The sequence below is a fragment of the Canis lupus genome, chromosome 4 (assembly GCF_003254725.2).
Source record: "Canis lupus dingo isolate Sandy chromosome 4, ASM325472v2, whole genome shotgun sequence".
Taxonomy (NCBI): Eukaryota; Metazoa; Chordata; class Mammalia; order Carnivora; family Canidae; genus Canis; species Canis lupus.
Window position 1 is genome coordinate 50,406,387 of NC_064246.1, and position 23,373 is coordinate 50,429,759.

Below are 23,373 nucleotides of genomic sequence, written 5' to 3' on the forward strand. Positions count from 1 at the left end.
ATATGTATATGTCCAGTAGGAAGTGAATGAGGACTGGGATAAACCCATAAAACCACCATTGCCATGTGAGAATGCTGCCCATTGTCAGGGGTTGCTAGACAATTCTGACAGGTCTGTAATCTGGATTCCAAGTTGAAATATCCTTCTTTTTAGTGTTGGCAAAGAAAAAATACCATCTATTGGCTGGATACAGCTTGTAGGCCACTAGTTTACAACTTCTAGTCTACTTCAACTTCCTTTCTCAATAGATGGAAGAACTGAGGTAGGGAGAAAGAAATCATTTATGAAAGTTCACCAAGTGACAGTCTTCTGACTTCTCCTCTATGCCTAGTGGATTATATTACATAGTCCCCCTTAAGACATCTCTTCTGCAGGACACAGAACAGCTATAGTCTCACAAGAGTATTTAGAAACCTTGTCTTTCTGATTTAAATAAATAAGTCCTATTTTTTACAGAGAATTTACAGGATGCATCAAGGATAGGGAAATAATAAAGAAATTGCATGGGACACCTGGGTGGCTCAGCGGTTGAGCATTGACCTTCGGATCAGGGCGTGATCCCGGGATCCAGGATTGAGTCCCACATCGGGCTCCCTGTGAGGAGCCTGCTTCTTCCTCTGCCTATGTCTCTGCTTCTCTCTCACTCTCTCTGTGTGTCTCTCATGAATAAATAAATCTTTAAAAAAAAAAAAAAAAGAAATTGCACATAATGTGATTTTATTTCTGGAGGGACTGGAGCCAGAGATGGGAACCTGACTAGAAACAGGCTGCTTCCAGTCACAGCCACTGGAGGGCAAGGTGGCATCTCAATCGGGTTAGCCCCAAATAGGTCAAAGGAAAGTTAGGACAAGGATTGCAAATGTGTATGCTCACAGAGGCCAGGCAGGTGGCAGAAATGAGTAAAAAGAGGCCAGATGGGGAATAGGGTGAAGGAAGAAAATACATCTAAAGGACTCAGATAGGAGTCAGATTTGGCCCATGTCACCTTGTGGCAATGCATAGTTGACAGTCCTTTTGATTTTTTTCAAGCAAAGCTTGAAATCTAAGTTTTTATGTAAAATTTCTCAAAGTTTAATTGTAGCTCAAAAAAAGTGTGAGTCAAACAAAATATAAGGGGAGTGGGATTTGTGTTCAGGCTTCCTCTTTGTGATCTTTGCTTAGTGACTCACCGTCTGTAGATGAGTCACTATACAGGTCACTCTGCTGAGCAAAGAGTTTTCAGTCAGGCTGGTCACCGACCAGCAGGCAAGGCTGGCATGAGGATGATGGAGGAAGCAGAGTTGGTCCATAGACTTAGTGCAGAAGTCCCCTGGGGGGGAAGTGGGCTTCAACAAGAGCCAGCCTATATTCTGGAAAGACCCTTAGGGAAGAAAATATGCACAAATCCAAAACACCTATTGTGGCCTTTTATTGTACGTGTATGTGTGTGAGTATACATAACCATCTTTATTTTACTAAAATAATAGATTATCTCCCATGGTAGCACTGTGAAAGATTCATCCATTTTCTCAAAAGCAGAAATGTTAAAGTCAGTAAAGATAACAATGGATGTATGTGTCAGTTCTTCCCATTTTACTGTAATGAATCACTGAATGAGTAGAGTGGAGCAATGGAAGGAGCCCTTGAATTAGAGAACTTGGACCTCTCTACCTTAAGGCTTCTCTGAGCCTCCATTTCATGCTTTGTAAAGTGAGAATTATAATATCTGACCCACCTTCCTGTATTAGTGAAGATTCTTGATTGGGAGAGACAGAAAATCCAATGAGCTTAATCAAAAGCATGTGTGAATTGATTCACATGAGTGAAAAGTTCAAGCATTTAAATCATAACTGGATCCAGGTACCCAAATAATATCAGGGCTTGGTACCCCTCACTCAAAATGAATTAGTCTTCATTTTCCTTGTTGGAGCCAACAACTCCAGGTGTGGTTCCACACCATTCTAAGTACAGTCAAAAGAGGTTTTCTCTTCTCTACATTTTCCACATGAATTTCAGGACTTTCACCGGATTGCATCAGTCCCTATGCTTATTCCTGAGCCAATCAATGTGGCAAAGAAAATGAAATGCAGAGTGTACTGGATAGGCCAGTACACATTTTATGGAGCAATTAGGCATTAAGCTGGAGTCTATGCAAATATGATGTTTACATTCTGGAGGGTAGCAGATAAAGTAGTAGATTTGATTCTCTGATAGGAATAAACTGTTCTTATTGAAACAACTTCCTAGGAAAATGTCCAGATCTATGGATTTTGTTTGAAGCTGGAGCCATGCACCTGGAGAGAGGAAGACAAAATACTTGTTTACTGCCTGATGCCAGAATACGATGGTATATTTTGTATATATTTTCTCTCTGTCTTGCAGGCTTGCCTTGATAGAAGAATTGGAACTGGTGATACCTGTTTCAAAGAAAACAATAGTGTGAAGAGTGAGTAGTTCTCTTATTATTGTTTGGTTCTAGAATATGGACTGCTCTCTGATGCCAAGATGAACTTTATTAAACTATCTTTCCTTCCTCCAAATCATTTAGGCAAACATCAACTGACTTCACTATTAAATCAGATGCCAAGTATATGGCTTAAATTTCTCTTCCTGTCCCATACACACACACACACACCAGAGCAATATAGGAACTACCACGGTACAGACCACATAAGGTGTGTTCCTGGCTGCTAGTAACAAAATACAGACTCAAGATGGCTTAAAAAATAAAAAAGTAAAGAAAAGCTAAAAAAAAAAAATTATTAGCACTCAGAATAAGAAGTCTTAAAGTAGGACAGATCCATAGTTGGTTAATTAACTAAAAAATGTCACCACAATCTGGATTCTAACCTCTTCAGTTGGCTTTTTCATTTATTTCTTTTTATCAGCCTTTCCAAAATTCCTCCACAAGGCTTCTACTCACATTCATTGGTGAGAAGCCTGTCATACACCCTTACTTAAATCAATCCATTGCAAAGCAGATGGGACCACTCTGATTGACTTAGACCAAACATGAGTCCTTTCCTGGGGCTAGGGATGGTACCCACATCCTGTGAAGCACATAGTCACATAGAATAGAGTGTATATCTGAACAAAATTAAAGTCTTGTTTTAAAGGAGAAAGGAAGGAGGAATGGTTATTGTAAAGTCAATCAATGTTATTTGCTATAAGGCAAAGCTATGCAAATCTTAGTGATATTGCCACCAAGATGAAAGCTTGTACGGTGCCTAAGTTCCAAAATATCATATGCTCCATAACTGGAGAAAAAGCAGGTACCTAACCTTGGCTAAGCTCCCCGAAAGTTATTGATAAATTGGAGAAATATTAGAAATACCTGTGACTCTGGATATAAAACCCAAGGCATTATTATACTCTATGCAGACTGTTTCTTCAATTTGCATAATTATATACTCCTCAAAAACTAAGCATTTCTACCTATTTAAAAAACTACAAAGCAGTATTAAACATACATTGCTAATTTGTTTTTTTACTTTACATGGGATCTTCACAAAGACATGCACAACTCTATAGATACCGAGGCTTAATAAAACCTTCTACCTGTCTGAAGAGAAATCAACAGGAAAAGAAAAGCTAAAACCAAAATTTTTAGCTAAAGAATTTGATTTGATATGTGAAAATTACCAGTAAGAGACCATTCTATTAAACTCACTCTAAAATTCACTGTTATATGTGCTAACATCATTCCAGTGTAGGTGATTGCTTTGTGCAGCCAAAAAAGATAACATTTCCTTAGAATGTCCCCCATTCTGTTTGAGTCACCTATGAGCTATGAATGTTCTTACATTTGAATATTTATAGGAAGTGATTGAAGAGATGCAGACAGACTTTCTTGCCCCCAAATCTATTAGTGATCTACCTAAAACATCCACACAAATCCCTGACTGGGGCTTTGAAGGTCTCAGCTATAATAAAATATGTTACTTGGCCAAGGTGTACTATTTTTAGACACTTCAGTTTGAGTTCATCTGTTAGCCCCAGTGATGACTGATACACAGGATACAGATGTGTATTCACATCCAGAGAAGTCCTCCTGGAGCTATATTAGAAACCATTTATACAAGCATAACTCAGAAATACTACGGGTTCAGTTCTAGACCACCAAAATGAAGCAAATTGAATGAGTGCTTTGGTTTCCTGGTGCATATAAAAGTTATGTTTACACAAAGCTATAGTCTATTAAAAGTGCAACAGCATTATGTCAGAAAAAACAATGTGCATTCCTTAACTTAAAATACTTTATTACTAAAAAGTGCCTAGCCATCATTGAGCTTTCAAAGAGTCTTAATCTTTTTGCTGGTGTAAGGTCTTGCCTTGGTGTTGGTGGCTGCTGATAGATCAGGGTGGTGGTTGTTGAAAGTTGGAGTGGTTGTGACAATTTTTTTTAAATAAGACAACAATGAGATTTGCCTCTTTAAGTCACTCTTCTTTTCACAGTTTCTCTGTAGTTTGTGTTTCTGTTTGATAGCATTTTACCCACAGTAGAACTTCTTTCAGATTTGGAGTCAATCCTCTCAAATCCTGCCACTGCTTATCAATGGAGTTTATGTAAATATTCTAAATCACTTGTTGTCATTTCAACAATCTTCACAGCATCTTCACCAGGAATAGATTCCATCTTAAGAAACCACTTTCTTTGCTGATCCATAAAAAGCAACTACTCATTCATTTGTGTTTTATCATGAGATTGCAACAATTCAGTCCCATCTTCAGGCTGTACTTCTCATTCTAGTTCTCTTGTTATTTCCACCACATCTGCAGTTACTTCTTCCACTAAAGTCCTCAACCCCTCAAAGTCATCCATGAGGATTGGAATCAACGTTTTAAAAAATCGTGTTTGTGTTGTTATTTTGACCTCTTCTCATGTATCATGAATATTCTTAATGGCATCTAGAATGATGAATCCATGTCAGAGGTTTCAATTTACTTTGCTAGATTAATCAGAGGAATCACTATCTATGGCAGCTACAGGCTTGTGAAATATATTCTTAAATAACAAGACTTGAAAGTAAAAATTACTTGGACTGTAGAATGGATATTGCGTTAGCAGGCATGCAAACAACATTAATTTCATACATCTCCATCAGAACTCCTGGGTGCACTGTCAATGAACAGTAATATTTTGGTAAAAATATTTTTTTCTGAGTAGCAGGTCTCAACAGTGGGTTTAAAATATTCAGTAAACCATGTTGTAAACAGATGTTCTGTCATCCAGGCCTTGTGGTTCCATTTATAGAGCACAGGCAAAGTAGATTTAGCATAATTCTTAAGAGGTTTAGGATTTTCAGAAGGGTAAGTGAGCATTGGCTTCAACTTAAAATTACCAGCTGTATTAGTCTCTAAAATGGAGAGTCAGCCTATCTCTTGAAGCTGTAAAACCAGTCATTGACTTCTCCTCTCTAGCTACCAAAGTTCTAAATGACATCTTCTTCCAGCGGAAGCCTATTCTGTGTACATTGAAAATCTGTTTTTTAGTGCAGCCATATGCATTAATTATCTTAGTTAGATCATCTAGGTAACTTGGTGCAGCTTCTATATCAGCACTTGCTGCTTCACCTTGACTTTTATGTTATGGAGATAGCTTCTTTCCTCAAACCTCAAGAACAACCGCTGCTAACTTCAAACTTCTGCAGCTTCCTCACCAGCCGCAGCCTTCACAGAATTGAGAGTTAGGGCCTTGCTCTGGATTAGACTATGACTTAAGGGAATGTTGTGGCTGATTTGATCTTCTATCCAGACTACTAAAACCTTCTCCATATCATCAATAAGGCTATTGATGATACCTTCTTGTGTATTATGATACCTTCTTATCATTTATGTATTCACTGGAGTGGCACTTTTAATTTCTTTCAAGAGCTTTTTATTTGCATTTACAACTTGGCTAACTGGTCAAAGGTACCTACCTTTCTACCTGTCTCAGCTTTTGACATGCCTTCCTCACTGAGCTTAATCAGTTTTAGCTTTCAATTTAAAATGAGAGAAATGTGACTCTTCCTTTTACTTGAACACTTAGAGGCCACTGTGGGGTGGGTTATTAGTTGGCCTAATTTCAATATTGTACCTCAGGGAACAGAAAGGCCTGAAAGGAGGAAGAGAAATGAAGGAACAGCCAGTCAGTGGAGCAGTTAGAACATATACAACATTTATTGATTGTTTGACATCTTATAGTGGCATGGTTTGGGGCACCCCAAAATAACTACAATGCTAACAACAAGGATTATTGATCACATATCACCATAACAAATACACTAATAATGAAACAGTGTAAAATATTTCTAGAATTACTGAAATGTGACACATACACATGAAATGAGCCAATGTTGTTGAAAAAATGGTGCCAACAGACTTGCTCATAAACCCTGGGTTGTCACAAAACTTTAATTTGTAAAAAACACATTAGCAAAACACAAAAAATGAAATGAAGTAAAATTAGGTATGCCTATATAAATGTATTTATATGTATCTATATATAAAATACGCATAAAGATACGGATAAACACAATACATATATGTACAACGTTAGGTAAGTGAATTCTTTTTAATACAAGTTATTCTATAACCTGCTTTTTAAACTCATCAATACATTACAGACATCTTTCCATGGCAGTATATATGTATTTGTGTACACATCACTTTTTTTTTTACCATAGATTAACATTATATCTCAGGAATGAATGCTAATCTATTTATTCAATTCCCTACTCCATGATATCTGTCTTTGCAAGTTTCTATTGTTGGTGTTTTAAATTACACCAAACATTCATGTGCACAGGGATCTATCTCCACACATATGGTTATCTTTTTAGTCAAGTTCCTAGAAGGATGATCCCTGGGTTAGTGAAGTCAACCAGCTATGTTAAAGGGAGAGTCATAAAGGGCTAGACTCCTGATGCTGGACATGGGTTATCAGATCATGGGCCCTTTGGGGTTTCTAGGAACGCCTGTGAAGCCTTCAGCTCCTAGAGAAGGGAGATGTGAAAAGACAGGAGGAAGAAAATGGGACAAAGTGCATGAACTTTTAACTTTTTTAATGCCACATTTTTATCCTTTGCCATCATGGAACAATAAGAGAAGTATTATTATTACAGGCAATTATACTTATTTTTATGTTTACTTGAGTAATTTCTGTCAGTCCCTAGATTGACAATCCCTAGAGTCCTCTAGACTATAAAGTCCCCATGAGTAGAAGTCAGGTCTGGTTTTCTGTTGTTGTTCACTAATGTGTACTGAATGCCTGGCATATTTATTATTGTATAGATGTGTTTTGGGGGGTGAGAGAGTGAATTAATTACATAGAAAATATTTCATGATGGAAGGGATTTGGAAGTTCCTAAAGAGTGAAGTGTTGGGACTATATTTTCTTCCTAATCTTCTACCCAATGCCCAATATGACTTTTGTCTATTATACTCTCTAACCCATAATAATGGAAATAGAATGCAGTACAACTCCAGATGTATCCACTACCTTAGGACAAAAGATAACTCTGTGTCAGGAAGTAGTATATAAAAGCAGATTGTTATAAATGCACCATCCCTGTCAGTCAAGATTTATCTTTAATGTAATTCACTCAACCATTGACCTTAGGGTCAACCTATTTTTATGACCAGCATTTGATTTATTTTTCCCTTATACTTCCTTTTCTAAAACAAGGTAAGGTTCTTTGAGATTATGAAAATCAAGGAAGAAATGGACTTAGAGATGTGACTTTATACTAAATTCTAGCTATGGCAAAATAGTGGGGTTCTATAATGTGCCAATTTGACTTACTCCAAAACACACTGGAAAGATGTCATTTTTTTTCTTTCCATAAATGATTCTTATGTGCCTTTTCTCTTTCCAAAAATGTTTCCTATCACATCATTCAGGGTTTTATCTAAGTTTCTTGAATTCTTGTCATCCTTCCCAGATCAGTGAGGTAGTTTTCATGCTTCCTATGTCTCTTAACATCTGTCTGCTATTCTGTGCTCAGCCAAAGAACAAGCTAAACAGAGACACCCTATACTCATCACCAAACAGAGACACCCTACACTCATCACCAAACAATGACTCTATTGGCTCCTGGGCTGCGAGTAGTATTGACCCTAGAAATCCTCAGCTACCCCCAAGGAAGAAGAGAAATTGCTGTTTGACTTTTCAAAGTGGAGTCTGTAGACAAAAAGCATTAGCATTCTCTGGTAGCTTCTTAAAATGCAGAATCCCAGGCCCCACCTCAGACATAGTATAATATACATTTACATTTACATTTACATTTACATACATAATATACATTTCTCAAGACCCTTGGGTATTTGGTTATGTACCTTTTAGATCTAAAGGACAATCTCTTGGAGCTATTCTCCCTGATATCTTCCTGTTTCCAAAATATCTCCCTGCTTTAACCAACAAAATGAAGCACATATAAAGCACAGAATAACTAAAAGTGTGTTATTTCAATAGCTCACATCATTATCATATTAGGCAAAAAAATCTTTCATACCAATTTAAGGACCATTTTGTTCTATTTAAAAATAACTACTTAGTCCTAGAGACTTTTCATTATCTTCAAAGCAATTCCCCCCACCCATCCTCTCATCTGTTCAAAAACGGTAGCCTTACAATAAGTTCAAATCATAGTTAAAAATGAGTAGTAAGATAAAGTGATCTTTGGTACTCCCAGTTCCTCCTTCTGAGCTATATCCTCTGATCTCTTAAGAATCCCAGTACTCTCACTCTCACTCTCTTACCTCAAGCAAAATCTATTCTTGGTACAGCACACAATGCCAGCCACTTATTTTATATGCTTTCACGGATTTGTTCTAATAATTTTTAGTCATATGTCTCATGATGAAAGAAAGTCTGAGTCTCCCATTAAAGGAATATTACACATGAGGAAGGGTGAAGAGATAAGAAATATTGAACTCTATATTAGAGTTCGCAAGTAAGTTTCATATGAGCAGTTGAGAGCTTCCTGGAGCTCTGTGTTAAAACGGATTCTGAAGCTTCATCTGGATTCACTGAAGGGTGGGGGATGCATTATGCTGAATCAGTGATGCCTTCTCTGAGTATGGAAAAAAGATGGAACCATACATCAGCCATATAATGTTTCATAATAACATTTACTAAATCTTTACCTGCCATACATTGTCAAGCTATTTGTATGCTGTCTCAGTTACCTATTGCTAAATAACAAATCACCCCAAAATTTATTGACTTAAATATTATGTATATTTATTATCACATAGTTTTTGAGTATCAGGACTCTTTTAGTAGGTTTCCTGGATTCCTTTTCTCAGAGTTTCCCATAAGGGCACAATCAAGGTATCAGCTGAGGCTACCATCTTATTCAAAGGTTCATCTGGGGACAGATTCACTTTCAAGATCATTCATGTGGTTATTGGTAGTACTGAGTTCCTTGATGGCTGCCACACTCAGGATCTCAGTTTCTCACTGGTCATTGTCTACAGACAATGCTCACTTCCTTGCCAGATTGCTCTCACTATAGGGAAAGCATGCAATAAGAGTGAGAATATTAGCAAAAGAGAAGTGACAGTATTTTGTAACCTAGTTATAGAAATGCTATCCCACCACCTTTGCTTATTGTACTTATTAGATATATAAGTCTCTATATCCACTCAAGAGGAAGGTGTGAATACTAGCAAGTGGGAATCACTGGGAGCCCTTTTACAAGCAGCCTGTCATTCATGCCTTATCCCATTTCATCTCCACCTGACCTCTCAAGATATGTACTATTATAATCCCATGTTTACAAGTGAGGAAGCAGGCATAGAGAGGCAATCATTTATTCAAGATGATATAGCTCATAAGGGACAGAGCTGGGATTTTGATCCAGGTTCACTTGACATTAAAGCTGATGTGATTGTTGCAACACCTTTTGCCATCTCTAGAATTACTCTACAGAATGATCTTCAAAATGCTTTGACCATGAACCCCTATTAGCAAAAATTAAGATCCCTTAGGATACGTATTTATAAAGTACATCTTAATGTGTAATTAAATATGAGGTAAGCTTACTTGTAATGTGATTGTGAAGAGTTCTTTTATCCAAACCACAATGAATTGTCTTACCCTCCCCTGGGGTCACTCCCACATTAGAGACTACCAAGCTAATACCTTTTTGGCTGTGGCATTCTATGATCTATGACTCCCTAGTAGACAGTTAAGTGGGCTGGTTGGAGATACATTTGGAAGCTTCTGCTATCCAACCACTTAAAAAGGGAAAAACTGGCTGTCAGTTGCCTCTTTACCCTGTGCTAAGTATTAGGAGAAATGTTGAATGAGTAAGAGATTTAATAATTCCTTCCTCTTACTTGGTTTCATCAAGTCACATAGGGAAGGATAGTGTAGAACTGGAGCAGCCTTCTCCCAGCTCAAAGCTGTGGGGCTTCACTGTGGGAGAAGAAAAAAAAATGCCTTTAAATCTCCCTCCTGAGAGGCTTGAGGGGTGGAAAAAAGTGCATGTAGTTTCCAACTGAAGCTCTCTGCTTTATAAGGAACTATTTATTATTGTCTAAAAAATTATGTGTGTTTATTTGAAATAGATAGTTCATCCACATGGTAAAAACATGTTTAATGCATTGTGGATATCTAGTGATAATTAAGTTTTCCCCACAGCCTATCTTCAACCTCTCTGCTCTCCTCTCCTAAAATAACCAGTTTGTATAGGTTTATCCTTCCAGGGAGGGTCTGTATCCATTCAAATATACACATGGATGCCCACCTTTTTTTGTATCCCAAATGGTTTACACCTTGTTCTATGCCTTCGTGTTTTTTTACTTATTTTTTCTTGGTGATGGTGTTACATCAGTACACAAAACCTTTCTTATCCTTCTTAATGGCCACATAATATTCTGCAGCATGAACACACCAAAATGTATGTAACCAATCCTCCATATATGGATACTTAGTTTGATTCCAGTCATTGGCTCCTATAAACAGTGCTGCAATAGATATATCCTTTAGAGAAATATTTGGGTAAACATTTGGCTTTCACTCTTAGTGTCCCATAGCTTTTTACTGATCACTTAAGAACTATATTGTCATTATTTGGTCCAGATTGGGGTATAGCTAAATAACGGGGACATAGAACCACCTCTGTATCTTCTTAATAATGCTCTGAATAGTGCTCCCCTTGCTTCCATACTTAGTATCTTAGTTGAATAAGCCCCACAATGCTACAATGTGACTTCCCTGGAAGACTAAAGAAACAAAGGCTCCATCTTCTATCTGTGAACTTCCCACTGCAGTCCTGGGAAACAAGTGTAAGAACTCTGCCATGGACTAGATAGCAGGGGTTTACCATGGTGGTATGTGTGGCCTTGAACAGTGGCAGCATGGTGTAGTGGGGGAGCTTCAGCTTTCAGGTCAGTGAACAGTGTGGGCAGTTCCCCAAATCAAGATAGTCACCAGAAAGTAGGGGACTGTATGCTGGCTAGGCACAAACCACGGTGGTCAATCTAGGGGGTGCTCAAGCAGACCCTTCATCAGTGACCCTTTGTCTTTATCCCTTATATAGCTCTGAATTCCCCTGCCTTTCAGGTCCTCTTTCCACAGTAAGACTAGATGATCTCTAAGATACCATCCATCTCAAGCTTTCCCCAACTTTGAGATTTTCCATCACATGTCGGGGAGGGCGGTGTCAGACTCAGACATCTGCCTTTACTTTCTTTGATCCCCATCGTGTCAGATCACTCAGAACTCACCAGATGTGGAAATCTGGCCCTTCCTCTTGCCTTCCTGGCCAACTGCATGTGGAAATTATTCAGTTGCCCAACTGAAATGCCTTCTGAACACATTTTTACTCTGATTTTCAAATCCGTACTCTGGCCAGGGTGGCAGACATACACACACACACACACACACACACACACACACACACACACTGAAATCGCAGCCTCTGGGTTCTGACTGGCAAGATTTTTGACATGTACACAAACTGTTATAAGCATATGAATGACTAGGCTGATTGCATTGTTCCCTTCTACAAAGGTCACAAGGGGAAATCCTCAACAACAAAACAGCAGAGGCTTCATTTGAGTTCCTATTTGATTATGTAGTCTGTATGAGACACGGAAAATTATGAAGAAGAGCACAGGACCTGAAGTCAGTCTAACTGGTTTAGAACCCCATTTCCAGCACTCAGTAGCTCTGTCACCATGACACAGTCTTGACCTTTCTGAACATCAGTTACCTGATCTACAAACAACAACAACAACAACAAAACAGTATCCATACCTACAAAAGGGCTATTATGAAGATCTAATGAGGTCCATGGAAAGTACTTAGACTAGTGCCTGGCACATAGTAAAAACAAAGTACTAATTGGCTATTCTTGTAGCTATCCCTATAAGATTGTTTCTCCCCATTTCATAAGTGTGCAAACACAGATGCAGGGAGGTAAAAAACTTGCCCAACACCAAAAGTAACAGAACTGGGAATTAAACGCAGGTCCATCTGTCTCATTTTTTGGGTGCCTCCTAGGTTCCAATGCACCGGGAATAGAGAAACAAGTGAACAAGGCACCATCGTGGCCCTCATGGAGCTGGCAGTCTAATGAGATGCTGTGGAGCTCCTTGACATACCTCCCACCCACTGCCTTTCTGAGGCTGCCCCTGGGCACCTAGTTAAAATGCCCTCTGAATACGTTTGACAGTAACTGTGATAGCTAGAATTTATTGGGTGCTCATTTAATCTCCTCTGCGGTCTTGTAAGGCAGCTATTATGATTATCATTTTATAGATCAGAAATCTGAGGTTTGCAGAAGGTAGAATGACTTGTTAAGGTCATGTAGCTAAAATATGCTAGAGCTGGTATTTGAACCTAGGCTGCATGCTAGCCCAGTTCATTACATTATTTCCAAGGAGGCAAGGCGACCTGTGACTGGGATAGGAGCCTGAACAAGAAGCTGTGTCACTGCTGTAGCCCATATGTAATCACATAAATTTTTTTGTTCCCTGGGCTCCTGCAGTTGCTCTCCAAGGGTAAGAAGTACTAGAAGAGACATTTAGCCATGAAAACAAAGAAATCAAGCACTATTTAATTAAAAATCAAGCAGTGGGACTTAAACTGACTAACTCTTCTCTCCTAAGCCCCAATTACTTGCATTTTCAAGGATCCCTGTGTCAAGGGGCAAGCTCCCATTGAATCAGCCAGTGGCAGATATTGGCCCCCTTCAGCCTGTGGAAATAGGGCTTGACTTGGCTCAGTGCAGACAGCCGTGGTCCCAGAAGACATGTGCAGGGACCGAGCTGGGAGTCTAGCTCATAAACACAGCCACGGCCTGCTGACTTTTGCAGTGCCTGCATATCACAGACAGGGCTGTGTTCATAGGAGTTGAACAAACTTAGTTCTGACTCCCTGATTCGGAAGATTCATCTGAATCTCCACAGGCACCTGGTGGGTCTAGGGAACCAGTGATGCTGGTAATAAGTAAAATGACGCCAATATGATTTCCCCCCATTTGTTGCCCTTATTCATGGCTCACAGTTACCAGTCAGCAAGGGAAAGTCTGCACAATGCTAAGGCATTGTGAGATGGTTGTTGAGGAGTAAAGTCAAGGCAGAGAAGAGAGGCTCCCTGCAGGAAACAAAGAGGCCTTGCCCTTCACTAACAAAGCCGAACACAGCTAGAGCCTGAGCTCAGGTCCCTGTTACTCACAAAAGAGAACGCCCAGCCAAAACAGAGACCAGATCAGTAATTGTGTTCCCAAACTGAAATTAAGAAATCTAAAGCAGTAAGCCCCATCTGGATCAACTCCCCAGCTGTCTTTCAGTGTGGACAGATCACCATAGGAAAATATAAGTGACCACCCAGGACTGTGCAAAGAGGCCGAGAACAATTGATAGAGCCAGACAGGACGTCATCTTTTTCCAAGGGCTTACTGATAGGCTGTCACATTTGAGCCTTGAAGCACAGGACAGGGATGATATTGGGTATTTTAACTCACTTTATATGTCTATAAACTGAGTATCCAGGCAGGTGATGAGATCTGCCTAAAGCCATGCAGCAATTTGATGGAAGAAACAGAACCAAAGCTCCAAATCTCTCTGCTCCCAGTGTGCATTTAGATTTCACTGGCATCTCCAGGGAAACATGAGAATGTGAGCAGGTGCTCCACAAAGGCAGCACAGCCTGGGAAGCCCTCAGTCCCTATTTGCCTTCATTATGTTGCTGAGACTTCTGCTTACTCTTCCCACAGAGCCAAACGGAAGACCAATGTCATCTACTGTGTATGTCCACCTCTTAGGTTACACTGGCAAAGCTCCTAAGGAATCCCAGTGGAAGAAAACACTCTCTTGAATGAAAGCCCCTGAAAAAGTCTGCTGTACCTTCCTACTTGTAAAGCACTACATAGAGTGTAACGGAATAAGCAGAAGAGAAAAAGCTACCTCTGCCCAATGTGTGCTTGCTGGAACAGAGCAGATGTTTCCAGCAACCAGAACTTGCCACTACACTACTGCAGAATAAACCATAATAGGGTGGTTAAGAGTCAGACAGTATGGGATTCAAGGCCAAGATTTGCCACTATCTAGCTATGTGACTCTGGAAGAAGATTAACTGTTCTGCCTGTAATTCTTCCGCTATAGGATGGAGCTACTATGTACCTAACAAATGGCACATGAATTATTTAGCTGAATAAATGGGCCATCTCAGTAGTAGGTTTCTAGAGCTGGAAATGCATCCAGAAATCACCTCATCCAGAATTTCCCAAACCTCATTGCACACAACCTCATATGAGGTCCTATCTATAAATGCATATGCCTAGACCCCAGACATTCCCATCCCATGGAGCTTGCTTTTATGCTCTCAAACTCAGAGACCTCCCCACTCCTTTGATAGGCAGTTACAAAGACTATCTAGGGCAAAAGTGAGGTACTTCCATTTACAACATCTATAATTATTTTTCAAAATTTCTGAGGATAGAAACCAGGCTTCTATTATTTTCAAAACTGCATGGTTGATTCTTAAGTAGTCAGATTAGTATTGGTCCTTCAAATGATCTCGGGGGGCCTGTGACCCAAGCCCTGGGAGTCCAAGAAACTTAAAGTTCCCAAAACCATAGAACTCATTAGCAAATCATACTAATAATAATCAATAACAAATATCAGCTTTTCTGATTTTCAGTCTAATGACCTTACCAAATAAATTAAACTAAATTAAGGAAATAACAAATGCTGTTTTGTTGCCTCAAGTGTGGGCTGTGTGTCCTGGTCTATGATATGTTAGCAACTGTTTAGAGGTATCATCAGATTTCTCCCTAAGGACTTACAGTATACATCTCAGAAACCTAAACCAAGGGAGATGTGCGATCAGTCTGAGTGTTGAAGCATTGCTGCCCTGCTCCAGAGAAGGCTGACTTTTTAGGACACAAGGCCAGAGCACAGGCATCGCAGCTCCCTCCCACAGAGACCACTTCTAAATGTCTTCCTGGGTGATGACAGGCATCATGCCTCAGATGGAAACGACCAAATCAAAAGAGCAAACCAGGCACCCGAACCAATAAGGGATGGCACGTGTTACATTTCTAACTCGTGGTTAGTTTTAAGAAGTCCTCCTTTTCCTGAGAGGTGACCAGGTGTCAAGAAATGTGCTGAGTATTGAGATAACTTTAGCAGTCCTACAAGCATAATACTCTTGTTTATCCTTTAGTCTCATTTATCAATGCTTTTTATTTATCATCATTGTAAGGATGAGGAAATATAAGCATAAGGAGTGGGGATCACAGACCTAAGATGAGCATGAAGGCACATAAAAAAGAAAAATGGAACATTCCTATTTTTACTTAAAGTAAGCAAATTGTTTATTAAAAGCATTTTTAATAAATGCCATAAATATTAATGACCTTTCCTTTAAATAACAGAGTATTTATCGCCCTCAATATTTCTTTATGCTTCAATTCCCTCAGTTGTAAAATAAGGATTCATAATGTGCCTGCTTCCTAAGATTATAAAGATTGAATGATTTAATGCATGAAAAGTACTTAGCACAATGAGTACATCATAATTGTTCAATGAATGTTAGATATTATAATTGCTCCTAGACTGCGGTTTTGTCTCCTATTAAGTAGTAAAATTTACTCAAATCTAAGGATGAAGACTATAGTGAATGGTTCATTTGAGTGCATATATATATATATATAATTTATACAATATGGCTACCATTTAGGGCTTTAGACACTGAATCAGTTTTTTTATTGCTATGTAACAAATTATCAGAAATTTAGGTAACAGCAGCATTCATTTATCATGTTATAGTTTCTGTAGGTCAGAAGTCCAGGCAAGGCATGACTGGGTTCTCTCCTCAGGGTCTTACAAGGCTGAAATCAAGGTACTCACTGGGCTCTATTCCTTATGGAGCTACTTCCAAGCTCATCCAGGTTTTTGGCAAATTCAATTTTTTGCAGTTGTAGCACTGCAGACTCCATTTCTTTGCTAGTTGTCAGATCTGGCACTATTTTCAGATTCTAGAAATTATCTACATTCTCGGCCATGTGGCCCCATCTATCCATCCATCTTCAAAGCCAGAAATGGAAAATTTCTTTCCCATCAAGGCCCTCCCACACTTCAAATCTCCCTTGCCAGTCCCCTTGAAGAGCTCACCTGATTAATCAGACTCACCCAGAATGATCTACCTTAAAGTCAGTGGCTTTGGTACCTGTGAATTACATCTGTCAGACCCAATTCCAGCAGTCCCTAGAATTGTATTTAATTGAATTAATAGGAGAAGTCATGTATAGACTGAGGGCCAGGAACCTTGGGGACTGTCTCAGAGTTCTTCCTACTATAGATACATTTTCTCATCAACTCTGGCTTGGATCAAAGCAAGATGGGGCAGTAGAATAATGAGATGAGAATGACTTATTTTTTTTTACATGCAGCTTGTGAAATAATTCTTTAAAGATTATTTTCATTTGTTTATAATTACACCCTATATATAGGACACCCAAGACCCTTGGCTAGTACTTAGTAGGAAAGAGGGTTAAAGATGCTAATGGTAATGTATTATTAGACCCTCTAGAAATAATCCCAAATACTCCTCAACACTAGCTGCATGTCACTTAACCTTTTCATACCTATTTTATCACCTTTAAAAGGAAGAGATGGGGCAGCCCCGGTGGCGCAGCGGTTTAGTGCTGCCTGCAGCCCAGGACGTGATCCTGGAAACCCTGGGTCGAGTCCCACATTGGGCTCTCTGCATGGAACCTGCTTCTCCCTCTGCCTGTGTCTCTGCCTCTCTCTCTCTCTCTCTATGAATAAATAAATAAAGTCTTTAAAAAAATTAAAAATAAAAAAATAAAAGGAAGAGATGAACGTTTACCTGACAGGGCTGACATTAGAGTTTAAAGATTTTTTATGTAAATGATAATGCTGATGAACAGCTGTCACTTCTTGCAAGCTTACCAGGTACAGGCACTGCACAGACTTCTATGGGCATTGTGGTGTATCATTGAAAGTGTGCAGCTCCAGAACTGAGGCCAGAGCCATGATTCAGTCCCAGCTCTACCTCATTGGGTGAATTTGAACTACTCAGAGTCTCAATAATTTTAAAGAATGGCGATGGCAATGTGTGAATGTAAGTGTGAACCTCACCTTAAATATATGATCAGCATATAAAACAGGATTTATATAAATACTTTCTTTCTAAAATTGCAATCATTCATTATTTTTCCCCTAACTATATGCCACCTATTCATGCCACCTGCATATCATCTATTCATTAAATAATTTTTACATATCCATGCCATCATGGTTTTGATGTACTTCACATTCTTCTAAGCTTATGTTAAAATAAATGCACAACTGTCAAAAGCGTACTGAGCAAAGTTACCAGGTATACAACTAGAGATAAAAATACTGCATGTTGAAAGATACAGCAGTAAGGATATGAAAAAACCCCATCTTTTTTTTTAAGATTTTATGTATTTATTAATGAGAGACAGAGAGAGAGAGAGAGAGAGAGAGGCAAGCTCCATGCAGGGAGCCTGATGCGGGACTCCATCCGAGGACTCCAGGATAACGCCCTAGGCCAAAAGCAGGCGCTAAACCACTGAGCCACCCAGGGATCCCAAAAAGACCCCTTCTAAACAAAAAAGGCAGTGCTCCTTGAAGTCCTTGAGAAATGAACTGAGAGCTATCCAGATTTTAAACAACTTAATTTTGTTTTTTGAAAAGGTGCCTTGGAGTCAAATTCATCTGACATTTAAACTAAACCTAGGATATAGAAATATATATATATATTTATTTAGTGAAAAGAAAATGAAAATATACCCAAGGCAGAACTCATACTCAGTTCTTTCTAATACTAAAATTCATGTTTTTTCACCTTACAGCAAAAAATGGGGGCAATGGGAAGGAGGCAGAAGAGGGGAGTATGGGAAAATGGAGAAGGAAAGCTAAAAATACAGAGAAAGAGTGACAGGCAAATGGGCATCTAGAGAGGGAGAAAGGGAGGAAAGGAGGAAGGAGAGAATATATTAGGAAAGAAATGTGTGTGGGGGGATTTCGTAAATCCTTAAATAATTATAAACCTTCTTTATTATCCATACTTGGGCTCCTATGGGTTGTAAAACGCAATTACTACTTAACGCTTTTCACTGTTTGTTAATTAAGTAACTGACCTCTTCAGGTGTTTTTCCTCTTAAGTGTTTAGAACCCCTCTTAGCATCCACATGATACAGCTGCACAGTAGGGCAAAATTATGAACTGTCCAACATGCTCATCATCAGGGCAGGGTGACTCAAGGGTCTGAAAATCAGGCTGAGATCCTTAACGGAGTCCCTGTCCTTGGTCTAAAAAGTGGCCACACAGAATTATGGTAACCAACTTATGATCCTGAATGAGTGAATGTGGTGGTTTCAGTGTTTCTTTTTGACTTTCTACTTCTTGCTAAGTGGCTCTCAAGAGGTGGATTTCTTGCAGCCATTTGCTTCTACAAGTAGAATTAAATTCTCTGCCTTTGCCACTTTCTGTCCCAAGAAGCCCGGCAACACTGACTGCTCAGCACCTAGGGAAGAACACTTTCATTCTATATTTTAATTAGGCCCTGACATCTGGTGTGGACGGAGTGCTTATTTGCACACCCGCAGGCTATTGGCTGTAAAGGAACCCAGCCTATCTAGAGATTACTCGTGCGGATGGAGACTGCAGTCATTTAATTTAATAGAGCAATTGTGTGGGCCTTGTAGGATGTGCCGCAACTGTGAAATGTGAGCCCCATCTCAATTCCAGGTACTGTGCACTGTTCCTCATGTAACACACAGTTCACCTCTTCTGTCAATCTTCATAACAAATACAGTCAGTTTGAAGAGGAGCTTGGCAATAGAGCAGTCTTGAAAACCTTTCAAGGGGGGAGCGGGAAGAAAGGTGGAGCTCCTAGGAAGCAACTGAATATATAGAGACAATGAAACTTGCCAAGGATTTAAATGATCATCTTCCCTCCTCTGTTCAAACAGATGTGCCATGTACCACTCCAGCCTCACCTAATGAGCCTCTATCTGTGTGCAGCAAGAGGGCACATCTGGCACCAAGACAGAGGCAAACGTGACAGTAGAGGTCAGAGTGGCCTCAGGAGCACTTGTGTTTCCATGACACTGGGGACAGTCTCTTACTTTCCCATGACAGACTGCCAGCTCAAGACTGAGGCTCCTGTTTTATGGAACTTTGTCTACAATATCTGTTTTATTTCCCACTATATCCCCAGTACCTCTCATGGGATCTGATAGTTTACGTGTTCAATAAGTATTTGTGGAAAGAAAGAATGAATGATTAGTCAGCTGAGGTTGTATTGCCAGACCACTGAGACCCATTAGCTTCCTGAATGCATCCTTCTAGACATTCTCAAAGCTCTGGGCCCACCTGGGTAATTTATTGGAAATTCCGCCCGTCAGTGTGTTCACTGGCTGTAAAAATAGGGATGTTTTTAGTTAATTTACATTGTTGCCAAATTATCTCTCGGGTGCCTATGGAATCCCAACTCAGGTACATTTTTGCTGAGAAGAAAGAGAACTTGTAACATAGAGGCAAATGACACAAAACAGGAAAACACCTAATGTTATGGTACTGATTCCATGTTGGAGGAGTTTAGAGGAGAGGGAATTCCTGTGGCCCAGGAAAATGAGAAAGGCCTTGCTATTGGTCTTAAGTATGGGTAGTCAGAGGAATTGTGGAAAGTCTTCCAGATAAAGAGGAGAGGATATATAAAGTGGTTAACAGCATGCATTATGGTCAAAGCTCTCTTATATTCCCAGTTTTACTAATTTCCAGCCACATGAAATTAGGTAAATAGCATAATCTGTCTAAACCTTAATCTTCTTTTTGTTTAAAGTGAAAATAATTATAATTATGCTGCATACATTCCAGAAAGCAAAGGATGCCTTGCAAAGGATAGGAATCTTTGCACTAGGATTAGAGGATTTAGAAACATTCAGACATATAGCAAATGTTGAATAGATAACAGTGATAGCAATAGGAGTAGCAGATGATGATGGCAATGCCAACAATAGCCAAGACCCCATAGCACAAGGTGCTCTTTCTGGAAGGAAGGAAAGAGGCTCATGCACTTGGGGGTGCTAACAGAGTAGGGAACCGATTCAAGAAAACCTTGAAAGAAAACTAAAGTGACAAAGAAATGCTGAATGATAGAAACATTCAGGACAGGAAAGGAAAAGTTTACTTGCAAGGAGTGCAAGGAATACAGACTTGTGAAGGTCAGATTCACCAAATCCAAAATACAAGTGTTTGAAGGGATATATCCCCAAATTGCCAAGGATATTAAGTTTATATATGTCTGTTCCTGGTGGAAAAACAGCAACTTCCTCATGTGACTATCCTATTCATAAAGCTGGACATTTCCAGACATCAGCATAGCAAACATCTGGGATTAAATTGCTTTGTCAAGGTTTCAAGGTTTATGTGAAATAATCAAATGTCTAACATTTTACGGACCAGAACCAGGCAGAGAAGGACTGATTCTCCCCTCTCCCGAGTATCAATTTTTTGCTTGTACTAAAGTAATAGCTGTAATCCATTTCATGGACACAGATATTTAATTCCAAATCAAGGATTTGGGAGTCAGACAGATGTTTGTTCAAATCCCAGAATTATTATTAAATGGCACTGTGAGTTCAGACAAGTTCCTTAATCTCTCTGACATATAGTCTCATCATTTATAAAAAGGGGATAAAGCTTCTCTATTATTTTTTATGGATTGAAATATACATAAGCACTAAGCACAGTGCCTGACATGTTAGGAATATTCAATCAGAACAAGTTTTTCTCCCATTGCCCAGAGCCGTGCTTCCTCAGATTGCCCATGTACTTCAGGGAAGATGCAAAGGTGAGAATATCAATCCTGATGAGCCTGGAACTTCTCCACTAAGCTTGGAAAATCCCCTGGAAACTCAGTGGAAGCACGTGTCAAACTCCAGATGTCCTTTGCCATGTTCTGGACAAATGTGTCTGTGTGGGAGAAATAGCACTATCGTTGCCCTCAAGTCAGTCTTCAGCAAAGTGAGAAAAATAAAAATATATAATAGGGTTTTCATAAAGTGAAATTAACTTAAGGACTATCATTTGCATCATATCATTCCTAACATCAGAATAAAACCACATGAGTATAAAGGTAGTTTGGGGTTTGGGTTTTGTTTTTCATTTAATTGGAAAAGTAAGACCTCAGCAATCCTAGATCAGCTCCCAACATTTCTTTGGAGGTTTTATTACACCGTATAATGTAAAGGATAGGGATCCTTGCCTACAAAGCAGAAAATCTTCATTTTGCTGATTGGGACATTAGTGGCAATCACAGTACATTTTATCCAGGATTATTGTCTTTGGGTATATATCAGAAGCAAGGTCATGGGAAAAGAAGGATTCTAGTCTACTTGGTTATTGATTTTTTCAACCTGCATGCACACGATTTAAAACCCAGTCACACCTCCTTTCACTGAAATACCAACACTGCCATTGTGTTTGTAAAGTTCCTGTTACCCATAAGTAAGTGGAGGTGTTGACTTACATTCTGAGGGTGGCAGATGCTCAGACTGCCCGATTTGCCTAGAATGAGAATGGAAGTTGATCTCTTTCTCTTGATGTTTTGAATTTGGGAGTCCTATCCTAAAACTGCTGGCCCTTTCTTCTGTTGTCTAAGAAGGCTGCTCTGAGAATATTTGTGAAATGCTGAAGTGTGGGCCAAACCCTCTCAGAACAGGGCATCAATGCTGCCTCTGCAGTTGTGGTAGTAATGTTAGTGGAAGCCCAAGGACTCCAGAATTCCTATTAAGAAGATTCTGGAATAGAGACAGCAAGCATGGGGGCTGAGTTAATATATTCAAAAAGGAACAGAATTAAGTAAATAGGACAGTGTTCAGATTTCCTCTCTGGAAGAAGGTGCTTCTGAAAGGAAAGCAGTTTTCCTTTTATGAGGATGGGAGGTAAGCATGAAACGTTTGCATGAAGGTGATGACTTGAGATGGTAGGAGAGGGCATAGGAAAGAACAGACAGATGGATATTCCTTTGGGTACATACTTACTGTTCTTACCCAGCCTATTGCCATAAGCATCTACAGAACATGCTCTGGTGTTTGGAAAGACTAGATTTACAAAGACCTCAGACGTTCACCCATACCCTACTAAAATCAGTAAAACACATGGAGAAGCAAATTCTTTAAAAAAAAAAAAAAGCGACTGTTTTATTTTCTTTGTGTATATCCAGTTAAAGATAACTGGACATCATTTATGGAGGACAAAGCTATTCTCTTATTATCAGTGTTAGAGCCTTCGAATAAGCTACCATACTTACCTCTGCTTCCATCATGATACAATTTACAGACTGAGGTGTTATTTCAAAATATGAATTGCCATTTCTGGAGAGGCTTTGGGAAAAAAAAATCATAATGTAGATTGATCCACCAGATACCAGGCAGGGTTTTCCTTATCATGAAGGGTACAGTATTAATGGTAACTGTGCTTAGAATTCTATGAAAAGGCAGATAATAATGCAAAATCAGAGAAAATAATTACAGCTTAAAAGGACCCAGGAAGACAAGCCTAGCCTTTTCTGCAGATTCTTGAATCATAAATATTTATGATTCATAAATATTTATTTATGAAAAAAACTCTAAAGATTACAATGTAAATTATCATGGATTGGGTTGCTGAATTGATGGTTATTTTGTAGTTATCAAGGCTGAGACTCTAAAATGGCCAAAGCCAGCTTTGTTAATCATCCTACTATTTTATGGGTTTCCCAAGAAAACCATGTACAATGGCTAACAGTAAAAGGGATGCAAAGTACTACATTATTAGGAGTTTGAAAATGTTACAAAGCTCTGATAGTTTAGATTGAATCACGAGGTTTACTGAGGTCTCAATTATTAATCTTTC

At 39.1% G+C, this 23,373-nt stretch overlaps 1 protein-coding gene and 1 long non-coding RNA gene across 10 annotated transcripts in view; one reads left to right on the top strand and one right to left on the bottom strand.

The window, feature by feature from the left end:
• ATP10B (ATPase phospholipid transporting 10B (putative)) overlaps positions 1 to 23,373 on the top strand; it is a 313,614-nt gene that overhangs the window by 128,935 nt on the left and 161,306 nt on the right. For all 8 annotated transcript variants that reach the window (XM_049109180.1, XM_035715175.2, XM_049109178.1 and 5 more), the window contains one exon: positions 2,362 to 2,425. The gene's annotated coding sequence lies outside the window, so the exon portion shown is untranslated. The remainder of the gene's footprint in view (positions 1 to 2,361; positions 2,426 to 23,373) is intronic.
• LOC112651276 (uncharacterized) lies at positions 1,392 to 14,068 on the bottom strand. Of its 2 annotated transcripts, none has more exons than XR_007410261.1 (4): positions 13,941 to 14,068; positions 10,306 to 10,384; positions 5,901 to 6,076; positions 1,392 to 2,273 (listed from the first exon to the last, which is right to left on the bottom strand). It is a non-coding gene; the product is annotated as an uncharacterized LOC112651276 (long non-coding RNA). The 2 variants fall into 2 exon arrangements; XR_003130707.3 differs by having other exon boundaries at positions 1,392 to 2,396.